Source organism: Apteryx mantelli, chromosome 1, assembly GCF_036417845.1.
Source record: "Apteryx mantelli isolate bAptMan1 chromosome 1, bAptMan1.hap1, whole genome shotgun sequence".
Lineage (NCBI taxonomy): Eukaryota > Metazoa > Chordata > Aves > Apterygiformes > Apterygidae > Apteryx > Apteryx mantelli.
The window spans coordinates 79972241-79998094 of record NC_089978.1 but is presented as its reverse complement, the minus strand read 5'-3'; positions in this window follow the sequence as shown (position 1 = coordinate 79998094).

Sequence of the window (25854 nt, the reverse complement as noted above, 5' to 3'; positions counted from 1 at the left end):
CACTGTTCTCAAAAGGTCCTCAGTCCTCTCCAAATCTCTGTGAAGTTTGGCTGTCTCTCACATAATTCCCCTCAACCTTCTGTGAAATTCAGACATCCCTCATGGCACCGTCTATAACTTTGTCAGCTCCTCATTCTGTTATTTGCCATGTCCAACAGCATTGCATGTCCTGCCCGGTAGATGTTCACAGCTGTACAGTTAGCCAGACCTCAAGCCAGGATCCAGTCATGTGCTTGCAGACCTTAACAGAACAGGCAACCAGTTCCAGGTAACAGAAAGCTTTTGGAAAATGTTCTGTTAGCATCCCCCTATCTCTTACATTCTGGCCTAGTGAGATACCATAGAAGAAAATGGCATTTAAATAGGCAGGTCCCAATTTGTTTAGCAGTTCTGTAGTTCCCTTATTTTCCATGATTCCTGAGTTTACATTGTAGTTTCTTCTATTTTTCCCCACCATCCTCTCTTCTGATGATTTTACTATTACATCAGTATCTTCCTCCTTCCTCAACAAGATGTCTTCCAGAGCAAAGCTCAAAGCAGCTCACAGCAGCAGGCAGATAAGCAACAGGCTTTTGTAGCAAGTCATAGGGTGGGCAGGCTGTCAAACAGAAGAGCTTAAAAGGAAATTGGATATAAAAGACGAAAGAACAAGACTGAGAAAGAGAAACACTCTCCTCCACTGTCTGAAGGCTCTGATAGCTCCTGCACTCCATTGGCCCATCGTACTTGCTGCAGTCACCTGAAGCTGCTTAAGCTGCGTTTTTATTACTAATACCACAAAACTTCCACTGACAACTTTCTGACTCCACCTTCATTTGCCTCCAGAGTTGCCCTACCCATTTCTACTAAACTATGTCAGCCCTAACTAGTCTTCATTAGCTGCCTCACTGTGACCTCTCTTACTCTAATGCAAACCTAACCTGATCTTGCCATAAAACTACATAGACAAGAAGCGTTGAACTGTCTCTGAAGTCAGGTATTACAAACATCTTGGTCCACTGATGGACCCAAATATCTTGGTCTCACCTTGAGGGAATTTTCTAAAATTGAAAAACTACTCCCTTGGTTGTGGCAACAAAATCCTACTGATTCTATGAATTTAATCAAGGCTTTCATGGGCTGGGAGCTTTCTTCTTGGGTGTGCTTAGATCTATGCACCAGAAGTGCTAAATAAGTACAGAATGTGTTGCCACTCAAACTAGCTAAATCCTTTTGGTGTTTGTGAAACTCTAAAGTGGAGAGAAGTTTTATGTAGCACTTAATCAGTCTCATTTCTTCTTGATTTCTCTATGCTATTCTCTTTTGTGATTAATAATAAACTATAGCAATGAACATTTATGTATATATGAGCCTTATTCTACTTTAATTAGCAAAGAAATTTCTCCAGAAGTTTGTTAGGATAGCTCAGACAAGCCTGCATGAAGAAGAATATTTGCAACTGGATGACTTAAATTTCAAATTGTAGACCTGCAGAGGTCTTGAAAATGCTATGAAAGTGGTAGCTATAAATACTTAATGAAACTTCAGTAATAGCTTTATTCACAGAATCAAATAAACATGACTGCAATAGTTTCTTACAATGATCAAACTGTACATGGTGCAATATTGAAAAACAACAATCCTTGCTGATGATCTCTTGCCTTTGAAGTTTCCTGACAGATTGGAAAGAGAGTAATTCTACTGCTGGCCACTTTGCAGTGACAGCTGGGTGAAATCATTGTAAACAGTGAAGATGACTTTCCATATGGCAAGAATTCCTAATTGTTTATTTGATAACCACCAGTGTATGCTCATTAGGACCCAGAGCTGCATAACCTTATTGAACATGACTGTCTGCTTAAAAATTCTGTTGTGCTGAATTTCCCTGCAATATGTTGCCCGTAAATATGGGTCCAAGTCCTCATTCTTGGATTCAGATATAGATTTTGATCATCAAAGGCAGAATATTTATATAACTGGATCCCCCTCCCCTTCAATTCCCTATCCTCTTTAGGAAATGAGATGAAATAAAATATCCAGATCCAAAGAAAAATTCATTTTTCAGTCAATCTCATCCACAGTCAATAGTCAATAGTCTTTTCACCATTTCTGTTGCTTTCTGCTTCACTGAAATCCTCCAGTACAGGATTACTACTGGCAAATTTACCAGTTGAAATTCCACATTTCTGTGTTTCTTTTATCCTGTCTTTCCCTGGATGATACTAAATGCCTATATTTAGACAGACCGAATGAAGTCCTAGACTTCATTTTGAATATTTCATAACAAATAAAATTAGGCAGTAGTTGAAGAAACGGGAATATCTGTTCTCTAAAGAGATTACATTACTTCAGCAGGACCCAGCTTCTCAACATTTTCTAATAACTTAAACTACAACAAAATATTAAATACCATTAGGCATTAAAAAATCCCTAATACTTTTTAAGAAAAAAAGAAACAGAATCAAAGATGTCAATATTAAATAAATAGCTTTTCTACTGTGAGTGATGTATCTTATCATTAATCAATGTTCACATATGGGGAATGTAACTGGGGATTATTTATTTCATGGTTATAAATAGGTACAATCTCTTTCAAAATAAATAGAATTTTTTATTACAACTGGCATCTTAAGATTTCAGAACTATGACAGAATATTAAAGATTTTCGAAGAATGAGATGAAAACATTTACTTCTTAATATCTAATATCTGGACTTTTTTAATATCATATTATCAAATATGGAAATTTTACAGATGCTACTATATGCAGCCAAATACTCCCGCCCCCCTCTAATGGAATAATAAGCTATGTGAAAGTTACTTCTTCTCTTTATGAGGGTTCACAGAAAAGAACAAGACCAGAAGTTTCCTTTTCAAATTAAATTCAATACACCTTAGAAAGCCTTTAAACATAATTGATTTAGTTAACGTATATTTCATCTCCTATGACACATTCTATACAGAAAATCGTAATTTTATCAGTTTCTTTTTTCACTGGCAGTAGAATGTCTTGAACATTAAGGATACTGAAGAAAAGCTATATAAATATTCTGCTTTATAAAAAATAATTATACAGCATCTTTTTACTAGAGCTGACATTATTATTTTTAGAATCTTAGTTGCGAAAAGTGTCTTTGAAGTCCAACCTTCTGCTCAAACTAGGATTAATTTCAATACTTGCATCAAGTTGCTGAAGGCTTTGTCCCACTGAGCTCTAAAAATCTCCAAGACTCTAAGTTTATTTCAATATTTCCATATCTGCATATTGGAATATGATAAGCTTGTAAGCTAATAGTTAATATTTGTTGTTGTTGAAAATAGTACAATAACGTGGCAATTTACAAGAATAAAGGGTGACAGTCCACTTAAATACCAGATTAAGCAGATTTTAAGCATGAGAATTATCTGATATCTGCAATACTAGTGGAAAAGATAGACATTTCTAAGATTCAGCCAACCTCAACTTAAAGTGTGTATCTCAGGTCAGGTATTTCTCAAAGGCCCTGACACAGTGATTATTTATTACTCTTGATAATAACAAAAAAGACTGAAAGTGCCTAACTCAGCAGATGACATTGTAGGGTCTAAAGTTAGACAGCATGAATCTTGAACTTGGTCCTTCATAGTATTTTATAGAGCAATTTTGAATGTCAAGTTTTACCTAATCCTTAAAATCAGGCAACTGACTGAGTTTCATTTTGAATTGTAAAGTATCCTCAGCACCTAAGCATTAACTTCGAGCATGCTCAGAAGCTCTGTCTAAGCTTTGTCATAATTCACAGACGTTTAAATCCTCAAACTTTTTTTTTTTTTTTTTTAATCCTTAAAATGTGTTTACATTGGACTATGTCCAACACACACATAGAGCACTGAATGTTATACGAGAAAAAGGGTCAGGTTCATTTCAGTGAACCTGTGGAGGGAAAGGAGATTATCTCATGCAGTGAAATAACCTACAGTATTGCTTAAAAATGACAAGACTTATCTTTTCTTCTAATCAAAGAGATTCTTATTCATATCTTGATAGAGTCTATGAAACATTATATAGACCCAGTCTTTTTAATCTGCTATTGATCACGTCTACTAATTGAAAAAAGAAAAAAAGAAAAAAATATATAAAAGTGTCTGAGATAAAACCGTTAACAAGAATTAGCCTTATATAACTATATCTCATCAATGAAGGCACCTTCTGATGGGAGCATTTTATGGGTCTTGATTTCTTCTCTGAAAGTTGTTTTAATATTCTGCATTAAGTGGTCATGCAGTAAACCTTGAATATACTGTAAAATTTACAGACATGGGGTTAACAAAAACATATATAATCACAGTTATGTTTAATTAAACATAAACAGTTGTGAAGCAGAAAAGACACATGACCTCAGGTATCACTAAGGTAAATATCTAGCCAATACTAGTTCTAGGACCTAATGGGGATAAGATTTACCTGGGGGAAAACAGGCAGCTCCCTACTATTTTACAATAGGGCAATGATATAGCTAGTTCTACAGGAAATATGTACATGAAACCTAAAACAATTTAATTTATACTAAAAATTCTATAAATATTTATTTGAACATTTTCACTATTTAAATATGGGATTATAATTAGAATCTTTGAGGACTGAAGTTCTGGTTAATCTCTTGATAGAGTGATGGATACTTCTGAGTTGTTAATAAACTCATGATTTCAATTGAACTATGCCAATGTCAACTTTGAGTCCACCGGACCTTGAACAACACAGACAGCAGCAAAACACAGTGTTTTAAATTATCTCAGTTTGCCACTTGTCTAACTGCTAGTGTGGGCATTAAACAAAAGACAGTAGCATTCTCCATAGGTGATTAATCTTCTGTTAGTGTTTTCAGCATATGTGTTTCTGATGCCACACCATGATGGATTACTTAACCAACCAGCCAGCCAGCTACTTGTTGTTTACCAAAAGCTGTGTGTTAGTCTCTAAGAACCAAACACAAATGCTTTAATCCTTTGCATTTTTGGGGGCAGGTCTAAAACCTAAGCTGCAGTTTTGGGCAAGGGCGTATACTGTAGGCTGCTTTAATTTTAAGGAGCTATCCTTACAGGGTAAAGGTTCCCCTTAGCATCCAAACTGGAAGTTAGCTTGCAACAGACAATGAAAGTCAATGTCCTGTAGTGAATTCCTTAGGGAAAAAGTATTGTGTTTGCAAATATGATTCTTTCATGGCACTACCTCATAAAACAAAGCCATTCTTTGTTCATTTTTTTTCTGCAAAGCATTACAGCTTTAATGACTCTGTCTTTCCTCTTTTTATCAAAGTAGTAACTGCATATATGCAAGTACGGAAGATAGGTAGATGCCACCTGTTTAGGACTAAATCAGTAGTCTATAATATACTTCTACATTTCTGTAAAATACCTAGTATTGTTGCTGAGAAGGACACTTAGGAATATACAAATAAAATGGCTGAGATGTAACAAAAGACAAACCTAAATGAAAAGGAGGAAAGGAATATTCCTTTCTTTCTCTTCCTTTTTGGATATAGTTTCAATATCCTTTACTTAGGAAGTTTGCTTCTTTGCTTTCATTCTATAATGCCATTCCTTCTTTATTTACTGGCAAAACTCTTGTCTCTTTGCAGAGGACATTGGTGCTCGGGCAGGAGTCACCTTAGATAAACAAGGAGAACATCTTCATGTCTCATGAATTCATCAGCTGAAATGACAATTCCATTGGAAAATCAATACACAGAAAGCAAGATATTTTTGAGGTTGTCAGGTGAGCTCAGGGAAACAGACCATTGCAATCACAAGCTTAACTGAGAAAGCTGATGTACAATAGATTTCAATTATATCTCAGAGCAGACTTCTCTTCTCTGCACATTCACCTCTATGCGTTCATCACTTTACGTGTCCCCTCTACTAATCAAGTAACTAACATGAATAATCACAAATAAACTGGAAATAAACTGGAAATAAACTGCTCTTTTACTGCTCTTGCCAATTTTTCCTCTTTATTCTTTTTCTAAACTGTTTAATTTGGAGACTATCAAAACCTTTAATGTTGCATACCATGTGGCTGCTTTTTTCAGGGCCGGGTGCATTTCCTGAGTACTCGTATATGAAAAGAAAGTTTGATAAATATTACCTACTGTTAAAGAATGAATAAATCATTAAAAATGTTTACTGTGACATGCAATAGAGGCATTCATATGTAGGGCCAGTGACAGAGGATTTGCTTATTAATGACATTGGCTATAGTTGAAAGTTCACAGGACAACAAGATATTACTGTTGTGCAATCCACCAATATGATATTAGTAGAAATAATTTAAAATCATATAGGTAGAAACTGTACACAAATAAAAAATAATTAAAAAAAAACCAGTGTCTTAGGTTCTGTCACCTTTTTATTACAAGAATGTTGGCTCTCAATCCAGAAAGAAAATGAAAATATCATCTAATCTAATAATATCCCCTTTCCATATGCACAGAAGAGGCAAACAATATAAAAATTATGTATCATCAGATACCTAAGCATAGTCAGGAAAATATGTAGTTTAGATAGATTACTGTTTTTCAGACCAACTTCTCCATCCCTCTATCACCAAATTATCATTCAATAGGGAATATTCTGATAGGATAAACTACTTTTTGCTGACTTCTAATTGCTGACTAGTTTTACTGCTAACTATTAGGTAATATATATGTCTCAAGTTATTTTGTGTGAATGGAAGAAGTTATTTGCATACTTTCGTACTTCATATATTTGCATACTGTATTTGCTTTGGTATACTACTTTAAGAAAGAAGAAAAATCCCCCAAAACTCAGAGTATCATAGAAACTTGTATTTTGCATTATGCTCTACATGTTTTGTCTTTGTATAATACTTCAATATTGTAAATAAATAGTTACAAATACACAAAATTCTATTCAAAACTGCATTCAAAAGCAACCACTTCTGTGCACATGATATGTATCCTAACATATTAAACCAACAAAAATATGGTTAACAATTAGTAATGAAAAAAAATTAGTACGGAAAACTAATTCTAAAAATTTTAAGAACCTTTAAAACACCATACATTTAGAAGGATTTACAAAAAAAGAGAAGAAAGAAATTAAAAATATATTTTTTTTTTCCTGGACTTTTTCCATCTTCACTTTTAGTTTGCATAAGCACACAGGAGACATTTTATTGAATATAACATGTAAATACTGTATTTAGTGGTAAACAGTAATTTTTAACCTCTACTATATTCAATTTTTTTTTGTTAAATTCTGCTCCTTTTTTATATGTTAGTATGTTCTTTCAAAATATTGGCTATTGCTCTATTTTGTCATGTTTATAGAGTTACTTTTACTTCTTTCTCAAGGGCCAGTCTTTTTGCCATGTGAGCTCTTCACTGGTTTCAGTATACTTTGTATCATGTTGTAACATATTCATAGTCAATCTTTCATTTACATTAGCTTCATAGCTGAGACTATTTGCAGACTGAGATTGGGAATCAATTCTGAATAGTAAAATAATTGTATAATTTGTAGGGTGGATTATCTAAACCAAACATAGTGACAGATGTTTAAATTCAAATTATATGAACTATGGTGTATACAAAAAAGCATTACTACAATATGCAGACTTAATCTGCATATCTGCTTTACAATAAGATTTATAAATAGGAGAATAATTCTGATATCATTTAATAACTACCTTTCCAACAACATATCATTATATTTTTCCTATCATGTATGTGTGCGTAGTTAGGAAGAGAAAGATAACATGTGTTTATAAAATAGTGAATTAATATCAGTAGTTTTACAACATTTTGTCATGAATGAATTCTTATGCTAATTTCTGTCATAATATTCTACATTATTTTTATCTAAAGACTCAGTTATGAAATCTATCATTAAATTCAGTTAAACTGCAGTGTGAGAAAATGCTTTCTTTTATACCAAGACCTTATTTTTACACTTAAATGTGAACGAGGTGTGAACATATATTCCTCAATTTTACATTTCTTTCCTTATTATATATTCAAAATACAGTATGTTAAATAAGCACTGTTTACTGAATATTTTTCTCAAAAATATCCTAATGAATTCAGCATAACACAATATGCACTACAGTTTCTGCTCATGTAGAAGGAGAGTTTAATATATGTCCAGGCCTAAGAAAAAAACATCAATGTTAAAGTTTTTAATGCAGCTGTAACTTGATCCAAATTTTACTTTAGAACAAGATATTCTTTTAACAGGCTTATAAATAAAGATTATTGATGGGTTTACTTGTTCTTTTTTTTTTCAGATAAAAGTTATAGTAAAAAAAAAAAAAAGTTCCATTCAGTGGAGATTTGAAGTTCTGTTTATTTCTGCATTGCTTAGCTATGGGATTCTGGCACGTGTTTTCCCTCAGCCCACAAGAGGCTCGCAGGTACCAGGTTCCTCTATCTCATGGAGTAGTACTTGTCCCCTGAGAGCTGCTCGGTGGCCGGCAGGTGGGGAAGAGGCTCTGGCATGACTCCAGAAGTGGGTTAGGCATGGGAATACTGAATTTTACCACATCTCACCTTCAGCTGATTCCAGCTGAAATTTATATTCAGAGGGTGGGGAAACAGAGCCTTGCAGGGTTTAAGTGCTCATTTGGCTTTGGTGAGTCCTATGAGCTGCTGATGAACCTTTTATATAGCCAAATGCTGAGAGCAGCTCCTCGGAAACAGGCAATCCTTGCGGAAGCCACAGCCGTTGCCTGCCAAATACAGGGGGACAGAGATGGGGGGCGCCCATGGCCGGGCAGGGGCCGGGCTGTGGTGGGGCTGGGTGGGGGGAGGCCTGGAGACTCTCCCACCTCTCCCAGTGCAGCATTTGTACTGTATTGGGAGCCTTTAATGAAGGAGGACGCTCACAGCATGGGATATTTAATGTGTGGACTGAAAATGTTTTTAAAGAAGGAAACAGGCACTGACCTGTTCATCATAGTCCTCACTGCAGCACCTTGAACCATCAAGGAGAGGAAAATTAATCTGCCTCCTCTCTTTAGGTACTGTTCTATCATGTCCAGGTTTGTACAGAAAGCAAACCTTAATGAATAGACTGGACAGGAACTGTGAAAAGCTCTAAACTAATGAGTCTGGGTACAATCTCATTCCTTTCACTTGTTAAAATAGTATTTATTTTGTTTCTCCAATTATACCAAAATACCAGTGAACAAAGCAGGAACTTCATGAGCTATTTCTTTACGAATTTTGAATTCTAGAAAGTACTCTCTTTAATTTGAATACTTTTGTATACTTGAATAGTTTATGTGCTCTGTTTCTGCCGCAGACATCATTTTTCCTTTTCATAGTTTTCTGTTCATAAAACTAGTGCCATTTTGGTACATAGATGAGGATATGGTCTATTGAACAGTACTTCCATTGGGGAAAGCTCCCACTGATTTCAAAACTAACGTCTTTCATGTTTAGAAAGGTTGGAAATCAGCCCTGGAAAGTATATATTGCTCTCATATTTGTTGTGCTTATTTTTATGAACACATTTTGTGCTATTATTTATTGAATATGCTTTTCTTCTTGGATATGAGGTTATAAGACTTCAGCTTATAGCATTTTAGCACAGGAAAATATCCAAAAATTTACAATACACACTCAGCTCTACATAAAGCAAAATATTGTTACAAAGCACAATAGATGTGAAGTGGCATGAAAATCTTGCTAGCTTCTGTGACAAAAGCTTTTTGCAAGAAAAGTTCAGTTCAGTAGACAGACAATGTGTGTCTCTGTATGACAGAGACACTAAAACTCATTCTTCTCTTGTAGTAAAAGATAAATCCCTAAGATGAATCAAAGATTCCTTGTAAATAAGAAAATGTCTGTGTAATCACAGAAGAGAAGAGATGAGCAGACCAGGCAAAATATACTGTATATATTCTTATATATACATATACAAATGGCATCATGTATTGTGACATATATATGAAGAGAGAGAGAGAGGGTCCAGATGATTTTTGCTTCTAGACAGACAGAAACATGAAATAAAACGATATTGCAATTTAGCAGGGGAAGAAGAAAAGTGTGTGGCTAATGAAATGCATAGCTAATGACAGCATAATCTATTGGGACAAATGTTAGCTCTTAATGAAAATTATAACTGAAAATTGTGGAAAATTACTGCTTTCTTTCCTTTTATAAAGTGCCAGTTTTCCATGGACGACGCTTAAATTGTGTCACAAACAGCTATTTCATGAGATAAAACAGGAATTCATTTTCAGTTTAATTAGTGCTGTAAGTAAAAAGCTGTTGGTAGTCAGTAGTGAGCTTGGTACTAATGGATTAACTAGCCTGTGGAATTTCACCTTCAAATTAAAGCAGCCCAAGACAAAAAAAAAGAGAAAAAGTTCATCTTCAGAGTACCTAAATTCCAAAATAAACTTACTATATTACTCAGCCAGTACCCGAGCTCCATAGTGACTGCTGGCAGCACATTAAGAGAAGTATACTATATATAATATATTGCAAATACAATATCCTAAAATAAGTGGATGTTGAATTCATTCGCTATTAGCACACTATTGTTCCAATATCAACATCAGACATGAAAGCATATTAAGGATCCACACCTTCAAACATTTCACTACATAATGTCTAAATAGCCCCACTGGCGTCTACAGACTAGCCACAAGATCTGTAAAGGCCAGTCTACAAAGATCTGGTGATGTTCAGCTTAAAAATTCATGAAGCCTGGTATGTTAATGCCGCTCATCTCTTTTCATCATATTTTAGAAGGAAAGAGATGTCTGTAGCCATTGGGATGAGATAGGTACAGGAAAGCAGATGGAAATTTTGGACAGCAAAGATCATTTTTCCATCAGTAGCTAACTCAGTCCTGTTATAGGCAGCTATGATCCCTGTGCTAAAGAGGCAGAGGGAGTGAAGAAATCAGAGGTGGCTGGCAACACTGTCAAGAATATCCTACTTCAAAATGATATATTTTTCCAAAGAGACATATTTATCTGCGATCTGACTAGACTCTGGCTCTGTGGCTACAGTGTGGTCGATGTTCAATAAAGGATACATTGACGTCCTGTTAATCTGCCAGTAGAGTTGCATCTCTCCAGTAACACCAGAATGATGTTCTGTGAGTAAAGCGTGAGATATACAAGGTAAATATTAATCTTTGATCACATGAGCAGTTCCTACGTGTTGGTGTAAATGCTGGAAAGTAAGCTTCACTGCCTGCCTTGATAAAGCGATTATATAGTACAAACATTTCATAATGTACTGAGGTCCCATAAATCAATATGAAATTAGTTTACTGTCAAATTGATAAATCTCTTTTTATCATTATACCTTGAAGGTGATTTAACAGGTATTTCACGGTGTATAATTTATAGCATATTACGGAGAGATAAGAAAACAACTCGTCCAAAATAATAATTATTGTCACATTCATTTATAAATTCTGCTATATTAAAGCTTTGAATACAGTTCTTGAATAAAGCTTTTAGATACAACTTATGTATAATCATAATCCTAGTGTGTAAACTCTGAATTCTCTCGGTTGAGTGTAATTCTAATGCACTGTTTCCTTTTGTAGCTTATCTAACCTTCAAATCTTCAACTTTTCTAAGACTAGAAAGTGGCTGCTGGTCAACAGTCCGCATAGATCTGAATTGTACCTTAACTTATAGAAAGGGTTGCAAGCCCATATTCTCTCTGTTTATATTTCTGTTGCTTTCTACTGCCTGTAACAATACCAAGCAATCAAAACGTGTGCAGGAAAGCATTCTGATTGGTTTGTGGTATCATCTATATTTGAGAAGATAGATGATAATTTTCTCCAATTATCCAGTTTCTCCTTAATTACAAAAGAAATTGAATAGTACATTTTAGAACCACATATACACATGACTACAGTGGGTTACTGGAATTTAAGAAGCTTAATCTATACAAAAAAATTAAAAAAAGAAAGCTCATGCACAGTGTATGTATGGGTAAAAACTGGCATGATATTTTATGCAGTGATGGCTTTTCTGGCTTCCAAAGTCAACTCAGTCACAGCTGATGATTACACTGGTGTAATCACATTCCAGAATTACCTGTGGAAACAGCATTTTTCAATTTTTCTCTAAAGGAAAATGTCACACAATTTGAAGTTGTAGCTACTTCATTCCATGCAGGCAGTTATCCCTGTGTCCATAAGTAGATACACGATACTCTTTTCACATTACTGTGGATGTATCTTCACCACCCAAAAAAATGCAGTGCAGGAATCTCTGGGCTTGTGCCGTCTAAGCTCCTACCAAACCAGTAGTGCTGTGCTAATGAAGAAATGATCTGTATGGTACTTAGCTAGTATTTCTACATGGTTATTCATTCAGGCGAAAGAGGGTCATCTGAGGTCTATGATATGATGGTGTGTCATCAACCTATTACAAAACTGGCTGTGTGTATTAGAGTTTGATACCAGACATCTTTTGTTATGATGCATAATTTAAGTGTGAGATAATAGCAAAGGTCTTGAAAATAGGGGCACATCTGAAAGACAGCTCACTATTTGTCAATTACTGGTCACAGGTAACTGTCATCACAGGCACCGTGGCTGGAGGCCCACCACAGGACAGTCGGCGATGGGAGCACGCCTTCTGCACTCCCTGTCAGCTGCTGGTGCCCAGCTCTCCCGACTTCCCCTCACCTGCTCCCAGCCTGGCCACCCAAGGGACTTTGGACCAGCCAGCCACTTGTCCTGGTCTGGGCATCATCATATGAGCATGCATGCGTGTCCCCACAAATTCTGTGCACTTCTCCTCTCTAGGCTCCAGACCCTCACAAAGCTTTACTGCCTCTAAGGTCAGTTTGGCTAGTTTTATTTTTGGGCAACATTGCACTGCACCACATTGCACTTTATCATATAGGAATACCTTTAGAGATAACCTTCACCAGAGCCTGTAATGCAGGCAGCAGAACTGAAGCCCCTTACTGCTCAGTGTATGTGACAAAGAATCATAAAAATATATTTGTATGTATGTAAAAATGTAAAATTTATGGCTAGAAGATAAATTAATTACTCATGATGATGATTTCTTCTGGAACTAAAATGCACATTGCTTACAACTATGAATAACAGATTCAGGTATTGATCAGTAGTGTTCTCATGTTTTATATTTAAATATTAGCACACAGACATATGTTCTGCCTTGTATTTTAATAAAGTAAAATCATGCATAATGAGAAGATATTTGCTCTTTCTAATATGTATAATGCATTAGCCAGGTAAATATAAAGGAATAGGTGGCTGATCTTCCAAATGACTTCCATGTGAACTGCTCAATCTCAATGCAAAATTTAATAAATGGTCATTCACTTTAATAAAATACTCACAAATTACATTGCTGTGATTTTGTAGACCTTTTTTTTCTCTTTATTTTTTCTTTTTTTGTTAAAGGACAATACAGTTTCACTAATGTTCTGAAAAAAATTTAAACATATTAACTGAACAATATTTGAAATTTTCTCATGAATTTCATTAAAACCAGTTTCAAATCGGAGAGTACCAGAGATAAGACATTGTGTGGAAAAAAAAATAAAAGAAAATATACACTCTAATTTAAGCCAATTGGCAAGATTATTGATAGCACAGCAATAACTGCTTTGCAATTACGATATGAAAAATATTTATTCAGTGCTTCTTAAGTAGCAAGTTCATATAAAACTAAGTGGTGTTTTCTCAGTGATTATCATTTTAAAGACTGCATGTCCTAGGTTATTACTGCATATGTAGAAATACTTCTGTATCTCTAATATGGGAAATATTCTGTTTGGACCTAACTCAGATTTGATGATGAATAAGTAAGGTTAATGCATAATAAGGTTTCTTTATTTTTTCTCTCTATTTTTAAAATATATATTTCAGCAGGAAAAAAAAGGAGTGTTAAACCTCCTTTAATTTCTTACTAGTAAATGGACTTTATAGTGGCATAGGCTCTTATGATCAGTTTCTCCTCCCATTAGTGCCCAAGCATTTAGAAGAAAATGAAAACAGTTTTTCACCAAAAAAAGGTCATAAATGAAATGGAATGCAGTAATGCTGACAACAAACACTTCACAGATCTATCTGAAGCCATTTAAGGGCTGTTTGCTTTTGGGTGAAGGATTACCTATTAAATCTGAGAGAAGATGTAAGCTGAATAAACACCGTCTAGTAGGGTCAATACTTCTTATGGCCATGCAATAGAAAGAACAAAAATGTTCTAGGTAGACTGGCAATGCATTATACGTCTAAATCTTACTGGGAGGATTAGGAGGCACTGCGATGAAATGGCACTAACAGAAATGGCAATTTTCTTTCTGTTTTTTTTGGGGGGGGGCAAGGATACAGTTAAAAAATTAAGGGGGGGTGGAAAGCATGATTGTGTTTTTACCTGCAAATAAAAATGAATGTTTATACTCTCTACAGAGGACACAAAAGGCAATATGTGATAAATGCAGTCAAAGCAAGTCAGTGGATGCATCTGTAAACATGTGATTCTGAAAGACCAGTTCCTGTGATCCTCCCAAATCACTTCAGTGGTGTAAAAGAAGAAAAGCATTCCCTGTCATAAAGAAATTTTTTAAGCCATGTCCATGTGCTACCTACAAGTGGAAAAAACATTCTAGAGTGACAGAGGGATGAAAAAATGGGTTTGGGAATGGATATTAGGAAAATATATTAGACTAATCCTGACCAAGAAGGAATCTTTGAAAAGAGGCATGCTTTTAACTATTCTGAACAAGGCCTGGGTGATGACAATCTGCAGGATGCTTGCTGTAGTAAATTGTTACACAGACAGTTGTATGATGTGTGTCACTAACATATCAAGAAATAAAGTCCAGGTTCGTAAGACGTGGGTACATTCTAACTGAAATTTGATCGCTTTGTACGTCTATTAAATTAAGTGACAGAATTTGCTCCTAAATCTCATATTTGTCTGTGGCATAGGTCCAAGAGCATGAGTAAACTTGCTTTATGAAGATATATGTCACCTTTCATCAACATTTATTGGGGCGGAATCATATACATGTCATTCTGATTTATCTAAAAAAATGTACTGTCTAAGCAGAACAAAATCTAATGCATGATTACAAGTAACTTGAGTCAACACACTGCGAGCTTTCTCTGGTTCGTGATTTCAGAAGACAATTCTAAGATGGCATTAGGGATAGAAATTATTAATTCTCATTTCACTGATTTATTGCCAGTAGAATGAGAATCATTCTCCTATAGCAGACCTTCAAGACAGTCCTGGGGCACTATACTGTGGACGCAATTTACACAGATACGCTCCTACTACTTCTATTCTGGTTAGTGCTATAAATAACACAGTATGTTTACTGATAAATGTTTGAAATGAACTACAGATGTTTTACATTCTCTTAACCTGAGCTTCCAGGAGCTTTGGAAAGTCAAATCTCTGCCCTGACAGTGGATACTGAGGGGGAAGGTACGTGACTGATAAAGTCAGCAGCAAATAAGGTTCCTTGTAATGTAACACTTTCTTGAAGGCAAGTGTATGATTAATTTACCTTCAGAACTAGATCAATGGTGCCAGGTTATTATCCATTTACACTGGTTTTTGTTTGCTTTCTTTATCAACAGGCTATGCTCAGTGGGAAAATTAATGGTAAATAGAAAATTTATTTTCCCTCACTTTATGCCAAGAGGGTTTAAAATTAGATAATTGTGATAGATTAGACAGCTGGCATCAAATCTGACCTCTTCCACTGTTCTGTTTGAATGCTATTATAACATATAACATCAGTGCCCCCTACTAGGATAGATTTACAGTGCAAGGCAATAGAAACATAATAATTACACATCACCATGCAAACTCTTAAACATAATCTAAGAACTTCTATTAATTGACACTTTAGAAAGCGTGATAGAAAATATTTCATGTGTTTCACTGTATTTGTGTCTGTTTGCTTTTACTAGATTAAAAACAGAAGATTATAGCTCATGAAGGATTTTCCTCTGAACCCTGTCCCTAAATATTCTAATCTTTTCATCACTGTCAGAATGCAGAATTGCAGAAAAACATAATGCCTGGGTTATGGCTTTTTTTTTTTCTTTAACAATGTTTCATGCATTTCATTTTCAAAATTCTTTTTATTTTTATTTTTATTTAGATTTCTACATTCACATACAAAAAATGTCAAATTTGGGATCCTCTTCTGCATATATTTGCATATATTTTTATTGAGAATGGTGGAATGATTACTTATTTCTTCCAGTGATGTCAGAGCTATTAATCTTTCCTTCAGCTCCATCATTGATAATGCTTTAGGCTACAGCTGAGTTCTCTGTTGAATGTATTAATATACATGTTGTTGTTTGTCACATTATTTATTTCAGTAAGTGTTTTCCAGACAACAACCTGGTCTTCCTAGGGAAATGGAGAAGTCTTTTCTTTGTTCAATATCAGACTGTATGCTGGTACTTGGAAGTTCATTTTATTTAGGACCTTTTACCAATATTTTATTTTTTTGAATACAGTTTCTCTCTAAGTTTGAGCAACTCAGCATTTTGAGGTATGTTGTCCACCTTTTTATATCTTCTTACACGTTTTTAAGTATAATTTTAGTGACATCCTTGATCTGTCAATAGAGATGTTGCTGTCACTTTCATATATAAACACAAATGTTAAATTATGCAGCACATAATGAGTGGGACGTAATACTTGTACTCTGTAATAATATTTTTTTCTCCTTCTTTAGCTGTAAGGAATTTCTCTACTATCAATCTACATATTGTCAATGGCTTTTTAAATGGTCTTGGGTAAAGGCAATATTTGAACAAGCTTTGAGGTAAAAAAATACAACTTTAAAAAAAAATCTGTCAAAATTCATTCCTGAAAAGGAGGCAAAATCAGACTATTGTATACTCAGGAGTGGCCACTGACACTTCCAGTTGAAGTTGTATCTGTGCCTCAGCAATGCTCAGGCTGTGTTTGGGAGAGCCTGAGAGATGGAGATGACTCGGTTCTCCTCAGCGCTCTCCTCAGAGCCTGCCCTTCCCTGGCAGATACACTGGATTTTCGCTGAAGATTTTAGGTGAAGAACTACCTGCATATTGAAATACTTTATAGTGAATCATTGACAGATACCACCACTTCAAGAATTGGAGATTGTGATATTTTCACTGGTTTTCCCATATAGCTACATTTTTGCTTTTTCCAGGCCTCACAGTATTGTTCCTATGACACAGTTGAAAAGCTCGTCTTTTACATTATAAAAAAAAAAGTGATCATTTCAAACTTGAGAAACTGGTGTCTGAGTTTCCTGAAGACTTAGTCCTGTAAGAATGCACTTAGAAAATCTAGCACACAACAATAGTGATTAACTCAGAGCAAAATATGGTCATCAGGGCTGCATATTTACTCCTTCACTCAAGGACTCTGTTAGCGTAGAATTGATGGGCTCCCTTCACCCCAACGTTGCTCTGTAGTTCAGTGCCTAAAACACTCTTCCACAGTGCAGGGTATGTAATGTAAATGTCTGTCTCTGTCAAAAACGCAGTAAGCCACCAGACAATAAACTGATACATGGTGAGAAAGAGAGAGAGAGGAACCGATTGGTGATCTCTACTCCTTCTCTTGAAACACTACCATTAGGTAGAAAATAATTCAATTTATGGCCACAGAGGGAGAGGAAGAATGTACAAAAGGTAACTTTATATCAACTAGTGATTAGTTTCCAGTGAAATAGTGGAGATGGGAATGCTGATTTGAGCCCTGGCCAACCTTTTAAAACTGCAGAATTTAAAGTTTCGTGTATAAATCCCAAATCAGAGAACTAACTGAAAGTTCCCTAATTTCTAAGGGTGAACAACTGCATATTCAAAGGACTAGCATGCTGCTGACAGATACCTGTATTTCCTAAATATCATCGTTACTCCGTTTTGTGCTTAGGTGTGTTTGCAGGAAGCTACCTTATATACTCTCAGATTTTAAGATACCTACTAGGAGAGCCTGAGAGTTCCTTTGAAACCCAAAGGTAGATTTCACATATGATCGACAAACAGACAGTTTGAAAATTAAAAATGAAGATTGTACTCCATATGACTGAATGTTTAGGTATCTTCTTGCACATATACACAAAAAATATAACTAGATAGAAATATAACTATAACCCTATTCTTTTATACGACTTAATAATATTTTAGGTGATGTACAATCAAATATACCTGTCCTGGTGATCTTACAAGTAAAAAAGGATGCTATTTATTGCAAGGAAAAAGCCTTTTAGCTAGAGCAGAAGCCTGTGACACCTATATATTAAAGTACAGTAATAGTATTAGTTTTCCTTGATCCTGAATATAAAAGTCCTAAAATAGTGTAACCAGCAAGAATATATAAATATTTTGTAATACTATGATGGCATAGGCAGACACAGTGTATAAGCATTTTACATAAGCAGTGTTGCAACCTGACCACCAAAGGGGCAAGCAAAGAGGACAAGATAAGCACTAGGGACTGCAAAAACACAGAACATCCTCCTGAACATACAAAAAAGGATGACAGATGAAACAAAAACCAAGATGAGCAGTATCAAGAGCAGAAGAGAGCCCCATCGTTTTGGGAATGAACAGTATCAGAAAAACGTCAGGCATAAGAGAAGAAAATCAGAGAAGGAAGAAGACAAGCTCACTTCGGTTCCAACTTTTCTCATTGCTGAGATTTGGAGCTTTGTTCATTGTTCAGATTTGGAGATTTGTTCATCTCGAACTCTGTGACTAAGAACTGCCAATAACTGCAGCCATCAGTGTTAATTACATGGCATCAGCTCCATGTTATTCTATACTCACAGCTAAATTAACATCTAAGTGTTTAACAGTTTTGAATATGTAGTGATTGTGATTAATAGCATATAAGAATTAACCATTAGCTAGAAGTGTGCTGTTAATGAATGAATTTAGTAACGTTTATTTTTGAGGTTTAAAACTGGCCTGATTCATCAGTCTTCTAAGAACTTTCATCACAGAGATCTCTAATTCCCTGGTATCTACATATATATGTGCATGTGTGTGTGTGTGTGTGTGTGTGTGTGTATACATATGAATACACACATTTATATGAGTATATATTTATATATATTCTGTTGCAGGAACCCAGAGCAGTTCATTAAAACAATACGCTGCAATAGTTAAGTGATGTGAACACAACAGATTTATCAAATTCAAGGAGCTAAAACCAAAGAGATTAAAATTAAGGCCTCATCATTATACAAGCTTTCATGTACTTGACATAATGAAGACATCTTCTTACTGAAAATATGACTGTTTCAGCTCCAGGCACAGAGTTAGAATCTGGGCAAATGTTGAGTTTGGCAATGGTTTGACAATAAAAGAAGCTTGTAACAGTAGTGTAAGCCATCTAAATCAGCACTTCTCAATCTTTTCTATAACATTCTACCTCCTAGAATATTATGAATACTTTTGCATAAGATTCCTGCATTTGCATAGTAGTGCACGCAAAAACAGTGTATTTTTTCTAAAACCACTCCATAGTCAGTACTTACTTTTCAGACCCAAGCATTCCCTGTGAATTTCTTTTCATTACCCAGCTTTCTACCCACTTAGTCATGCTCCACACAATGCACTCCCATCTTCACTAGGTAATTCTACATGTATTCGAACAAGCAAACAACAAATCCCTTCCTTTCTTTCCTCATTCCCTCTTCCAAAATATATGTAACACACTCCCATCTGCATTCCTTCCACCTGTTTTCAGTTCTCCATAGATGAGACGGACGATGCTGATTTGTTTTTATATGCCTGTCTACATTGGAGTCTGGGGTAGAGGGAGTAAAGGCAAGAGGCAGTCAGTGGAGCTTGCACCTGTGAATACATACAGCTGTGAGCAAGCAGAAGTGTTTTTATGTACATATTTGTAGGGAGGAGGATCAAGAGAGGTCATATAAATATGCATTGTGGTTTTAGAAATCATGGCAAAGTACTTACTTTGGTCATTCCAAGTCCTTCAGCAAACTGCTTGGCTAAATGCCGACGTCTTGTATATGCCTTTGTGCCCACTCCCTTTCTGGCTGGAACTTCTCCCTTTCCCTGCCTCAGGAGTTGCTTTCTTTTGGCTCCACAGAAGGATTTCCTAAAGAATTTACCTTCTGTGATCACTGACCTTAAGTTCCTTTCCTTTCTTTCCTGCAGCTTTGAGCCTGGCTGCTCCAGGGACCACAGGAGAGTGTTGAAAGGACCCACGTGCAGGAGGTGGACCCTACATGATCAGGTACTCAGGCAATGAAGATGAAAGATGCTGAGACAGACTGGATAACACAGCACTGTGCTACTGATGTCAAAATCCTCAGCCTAGAAAGGGGGTAATGCTATCTAGGAAAAGGTCTTATGCTCTCCCTTCTGCTCAGTTTGAGAGCAGAATTAAACATATGATTTAAAACATATGAAAGTGACAAAATATGATTATATACATAATTAAGTATATCCATAGTTAAATGCAATTTTCAGCAGGCTCAAATATTTCACTAAAAATACTTTCACCCAAAGCGACTTTTTGATGCTGTGATGAGTTACACGATTTTCAGAATAGTTAAAGATCCCAAATTCCCTAGACTTCAAAACAGCTTAACATGTTCAACATCTTCTGATAACCAAGCTTAAAATATGTATTCATTTATATATGCTATATATGTTATTTCTGCTGGGTAAAGATTAGGTTATTTTTAATGAAGCTGTCCAGGTAAGGAGGAACATCACTATAACTACTTATTACTGCAAAATATGGGGCTATCTGGGGTGTACTCTCCATTTTGTTAGACAATGTGCAACATATTAATAAATGGTAGTCCCTGACTGAGGAAATGTACTATCATACCTCTACTAAATTGGAATTTCCAGTCATAGGAAATTCTAACAGTTAAAAATGTGTTTTCACACAAAATTAGGACAGAAACACATGCACAAACACAATTAAAATTGGACATGTATTCTTTCAGACGAAAATGTCTGAAAAAGTTAATCTTGGAAATATTAAAATGTTTGGTCTATGCTTGCTCCCGTGGCTCACACAGTTATAGATCAGATGCTTCTGATTTTGTTTCCTTCCCATTGGTTTTGCTGGCAGTGGGTCTGCTTTTGCCAAGGTGAGCCATGTAACTTGGCTAGACTGCATATTTGAGACCACGCTGGATTCTGATCAGTCTAAAAAAGAAAGAGGTATGTAAAACATGCAAATTATAAAACATGTGAAGGACAACAGAACAATAATTAGATAAGATTCCCATTGAAGAGACTCTAAATTATGCTATGGTGATCATTTCATCAAGTGCATATTGATTTATGTCTAATATTACTGCAAAAAATGTTCCATTTCCATCTTCCCAATGAAATATTGGAAGTTTTGGTTAATTTAAAAGATTTTAGGAAAAAAGCTGATTCTGTAGGAAAATACAAATGAGATATGAGACATTTAAAGACAGTAAGTTATTAGTATGACTTTGAAGTCATACTGAAGTCATACTTGAAGTCTGTAGATAAATGGAGACAGTGGACTCACTTTTCTTGTATTTTAGTTTAATATAACAACTACAAGCCAAACTGGCCTGTTTCTAGGATATGAAGATACACCCTCATTTACAAAAAATGAACTTGAGATATCAATACTATGTTAATTTAATTGTTTTTAATTTTCTACAGGCTTTTCTTAATATAAATAGCATTACAATTTTCTGCTGGAATAATATTAAAATAATTATATTGTTATATTATATAAATACTAAAAATTATCTATATGTGCACACATCTCATATATATGCATATGTTCATATATGTATATGTGCATGTATGCATATATGCATATAATACAATATGCATATATTACTAGGTAGATGTAGCCATAATTTCAAAATGTTTAATAAGTAGAATGGAGGGGTTGTGAAATTATTACATAATGACTGATGTTAATCATATTTGAAAAGGAAGCATATCTCTTTCAATATGTATTCCACACACTTTACATTTTTATTTTGAAAGATAGTCAAGCAATAGGAAGAGACATGGATTTTATTTATTGCAAAGGCAGTTTGCCCTTTACAAGGCTTTTACTGAAATGCAACACACCTTGAATTATTCTTATCAGTTCTTGTTAGATTTAATATTAGCAGCTAGATGGAGAAACACACAGTTCTTTCTCCCTCCTTCATAAGCCATCAAACTGTTAAATAAGGCCTTGAGTAAGGTATAACTCAAAATCCTCAATAATCTTCACCTAAGACCACTCCACAGAACCAGAAGTGGGATGTAAACAGGAGAGTACATCTAAAATCACAGAACTACCTGAACACGTGGTAAGTGGCACACGGATAAGCTAGGGTTGTCATAAAAGAAACATTCCTGTAGAAATATACTTGCAGAAATTCAACAGGCAATGGAAAATGGTTAAAGCAAGAATTTTCTACCTTGAAAGCAAGTAGTGCTATTGAAAATGATGAGCAAAAGGCAGCTAATGTTTTCTTTTAAATAATGTTGTGCTAGAAGTACAAGATGTGCTTAATAGCCTACAGTTAATGTCAGCTAGTTATCAGAATGTAATGAGGAAATTTGGAGAACATTGCAAATCTACCAAGAATGAGATTTCAAAAAGATGTTTATTATATATACAAACCAAAGAGAGGAAGAATCTTTTTATTAATTTATGGTATATTTGAGACTATTGAGTCAAATGTTGGAGGGAGTTTAATTCAAGACTACAGTATAATAGGAATCAGAAATGCAAAGTAAGACTTTTAGAACATTCTGATGGATAAGAAAGGCAAATGATATCTGCCACAGAACTAACTAGAACTAACACCAGTTGTGATGGAAAAAATCATGTAATGCTACTAAGTCCGATCCCTACCTCATATTATACCCAGGCTTGAGCTTCAGGCTCAGCTTTTGGGATGGAAGGTTGAGAGAGAAATAGCAGCTCCAGATGGCATGTGGCAAAAGCAGAGTCAGAGTGGGAAGGGGCCACACACTTCTTGACCCTGACTTCCCCCTGGAAGTCTTGATCTTTTTTGCTCACAGGCCTGGGACTCAGAAATCTTTCTCTTGTAAATGACTAGCAGCCTCCCTCAGAATGAGGAAATTACCCATTTATCCAAAAGTAAGGAAACAGAAAATGGTACTTGAACTCTGGGGAAAAGAAGACAAAATTTTTATCTCAAATCCAGATCTGCAAGAAAGTAACTTATTCTTTCCGGATGGAAAACCATTTCCTGTTGGGAAGAACAAGTCAGTCCTACCATTTTTATGTCAAGAAAATTCTGTGAAAGTGTGATAATAAAACCCAGCTAAAATTAAAAACAGCTAATACTGGTTAAACACATCTAATAATAATGATAAAAAAAGCAACAACAACAACAACAACGTAATAGAGAGAACATTTTAAAAATGGGGGATGATGTCTATTGATCAGAGAAAGTAATTCAATTTTGTCTAGGTACCTGTCTCACTGGGTATCACCTCAAATGATCACGTACTGAAAGAGGGTCTACTTGCTTACCAGAGTTGTCTGGAATCTTAGTGCCCATTCAGATTACATGCTGAATGAATAATGATCTTCAGGCCATAGCTAGGGAAGAGTATCAAAAGAAAACTGAGGAAAAAGCAGAAACTGTGTTCTGTATCTGGGGAATAAGTGTCCCCAAGGACTCAACAAGTGTCCATAGTAGTACAATAATTAGGTCTGCTGGGACTGTTCCTCTAAAAAGGGAGCTGATCAGTCACCCTGAGGAATACCACTGCTGATTTTAAGCTCAGTAGCTCATTCTTCTCCCTAAACTGCCACTATATCTTGGGCCTAAAGTAGTCACTCTTGGTGTTGACAACATTATGGGCACCTTTGGCTATCTATCATGTGCAGTTGCTTATTTGAAGTCTTCAGTTATAAGGACTTGGGTGACTGAGCAATAAATCAGCACTAAACATGCCTCCTCCTTACCAGGAGGAGACGTGATGCCAACGACTGCAGTACTAGCATGGCAATGAGGACTGAGTCCATTGAGCTCCTTCAGGAGGCAGCACTTGGGCTCTAAACTTTTGCCCCAGATACTCTGGTGTTTCTATTTCTTTGTTGATGGAAACCCCTGTGTTACTGCTACCCACATTCTTGATGGTCCTTACATTCACACTGCTGCTATATAACCTATCATCCTTCTTGGGACCTGCCACTCCCCCTGGTTGAAATTCTGTCTCATTGAATATTGTTTCAGATCCTATCAGAATAAGTACTAAGTGTTAGAAGTAACACGTCCTCTGGCAAGTGGTTCTCCAAAGATCCTTCCTGTAAAGAGAGAGAGAGAGGGATTTTTCTCTATATATACACATACATATATATATTTACATACACATATAGTATATATAGGTAGAAACAGAGAGAGAGGGAGAGGGAGAGGGAGAGACTATGTATCACCTATTTAAGATCTATCTACCTTTGCTCCTCCCCAAAAATCTGACAGGAATATGACAAAGTGTCAGCCTCATTAGCACCTCATCATTTGGTCTCCATCTAATTAATAAAGCCACTAGTCTTTCCTGTTTGCTGACTGGGTGCTATTTAACACTATACTCTATTAGGAAGCAAGATGTTGCCTGGCAGCTGCATGAATTTTGTGGAGTAAGCAGGCAGTTATTTCTTGTATTAACAGTTCAATACCCTGCTTGACTGGGGAGACTCGTAGGCCTGTATGTGAGGGATTGCTGGGCAGATGTTTTTGCCTATGGGAAACATGAATGCTTGCCTAATCAAAAATAATTGGCATTTTGAATAAGGAGTATGATGGTACGGCCCATTTCCCTTTACTCTTAGCTTTAAATCATTCTATGTAACGTGATCTGACAGGTTAGTAGTCTGAGGTTCACACAGACATGCAAAACACAAAAGATTTACATTTAGCAGTTTTCTTCAATAATATCATATCAGTAGGTACTATTACGTGAACTTACACTTTTCATTTGTATGACTACATCTAAGTGTTTTAAAAGTCATGGCAAGAACCTTTAAATCTTTGATTGAACTGTAAGTTTCAAAATATTTTTATGTGCATAAAAGACTGTAAAAATTTAGAATGACATCAAAATTTAGATAACCACAACTGAGAAGACTGGATTTACTTACAAAAACAGCATTTTAAATGCTCAGCCCAAAAAAGTTAAGAAGTCTATAAAATAAAGTTGATATAAAGTCCATATTTTGCAGTCTTTGTTTTTTTTTAAATTTCAGCAGTATCAATAAGCATACCTCCATAGGAGTTAATAATCTCAGTCAAATAATTGTATCTGTTATACCAATTTTGAAATAGTAAAAGTTGTATAAGAAGCACAGATCTGTATCATTGAAATTAATTTTAATTCATAGTTTTGGATAAGTGTTTTCAAGAGGAACAATGAAGTATTTACTATACCTCCTCTTGAAGACATAACAAGTTGCTTTATATGGTAATGACAATGCTCACAAATGCCACAGCATATTTTAGTTTTTCATTTTTTTTTCCTATGCCTCTCAAGTGAATGGAAACAAAACATGGCAGAGCTGCTGAAGATGAAAAATATATGTTGCCATTTTGATATAAACATAGAAATGCAAACTGAAACCCTAATATATATTAAACAAATTCTGCAATGCATATAAATAAACAAGAAAAGACAGCTGATTTCAGTGTGATTATTGCACATAAAAGACATGTCCTTTCAACCCTGACTGACACAATTTTTCAAAGAAATTTTAGTATCTGCCAGTTTTGTCTGTGTGATAGGCAAGTGAGTGGGCACTGAACTCCTCTACTTTCTGTAAGGAAAACAGTGGCACACATTATTTGATTAGTTCTTTAAGAAAGGTAATGTTTTACCTTCATAA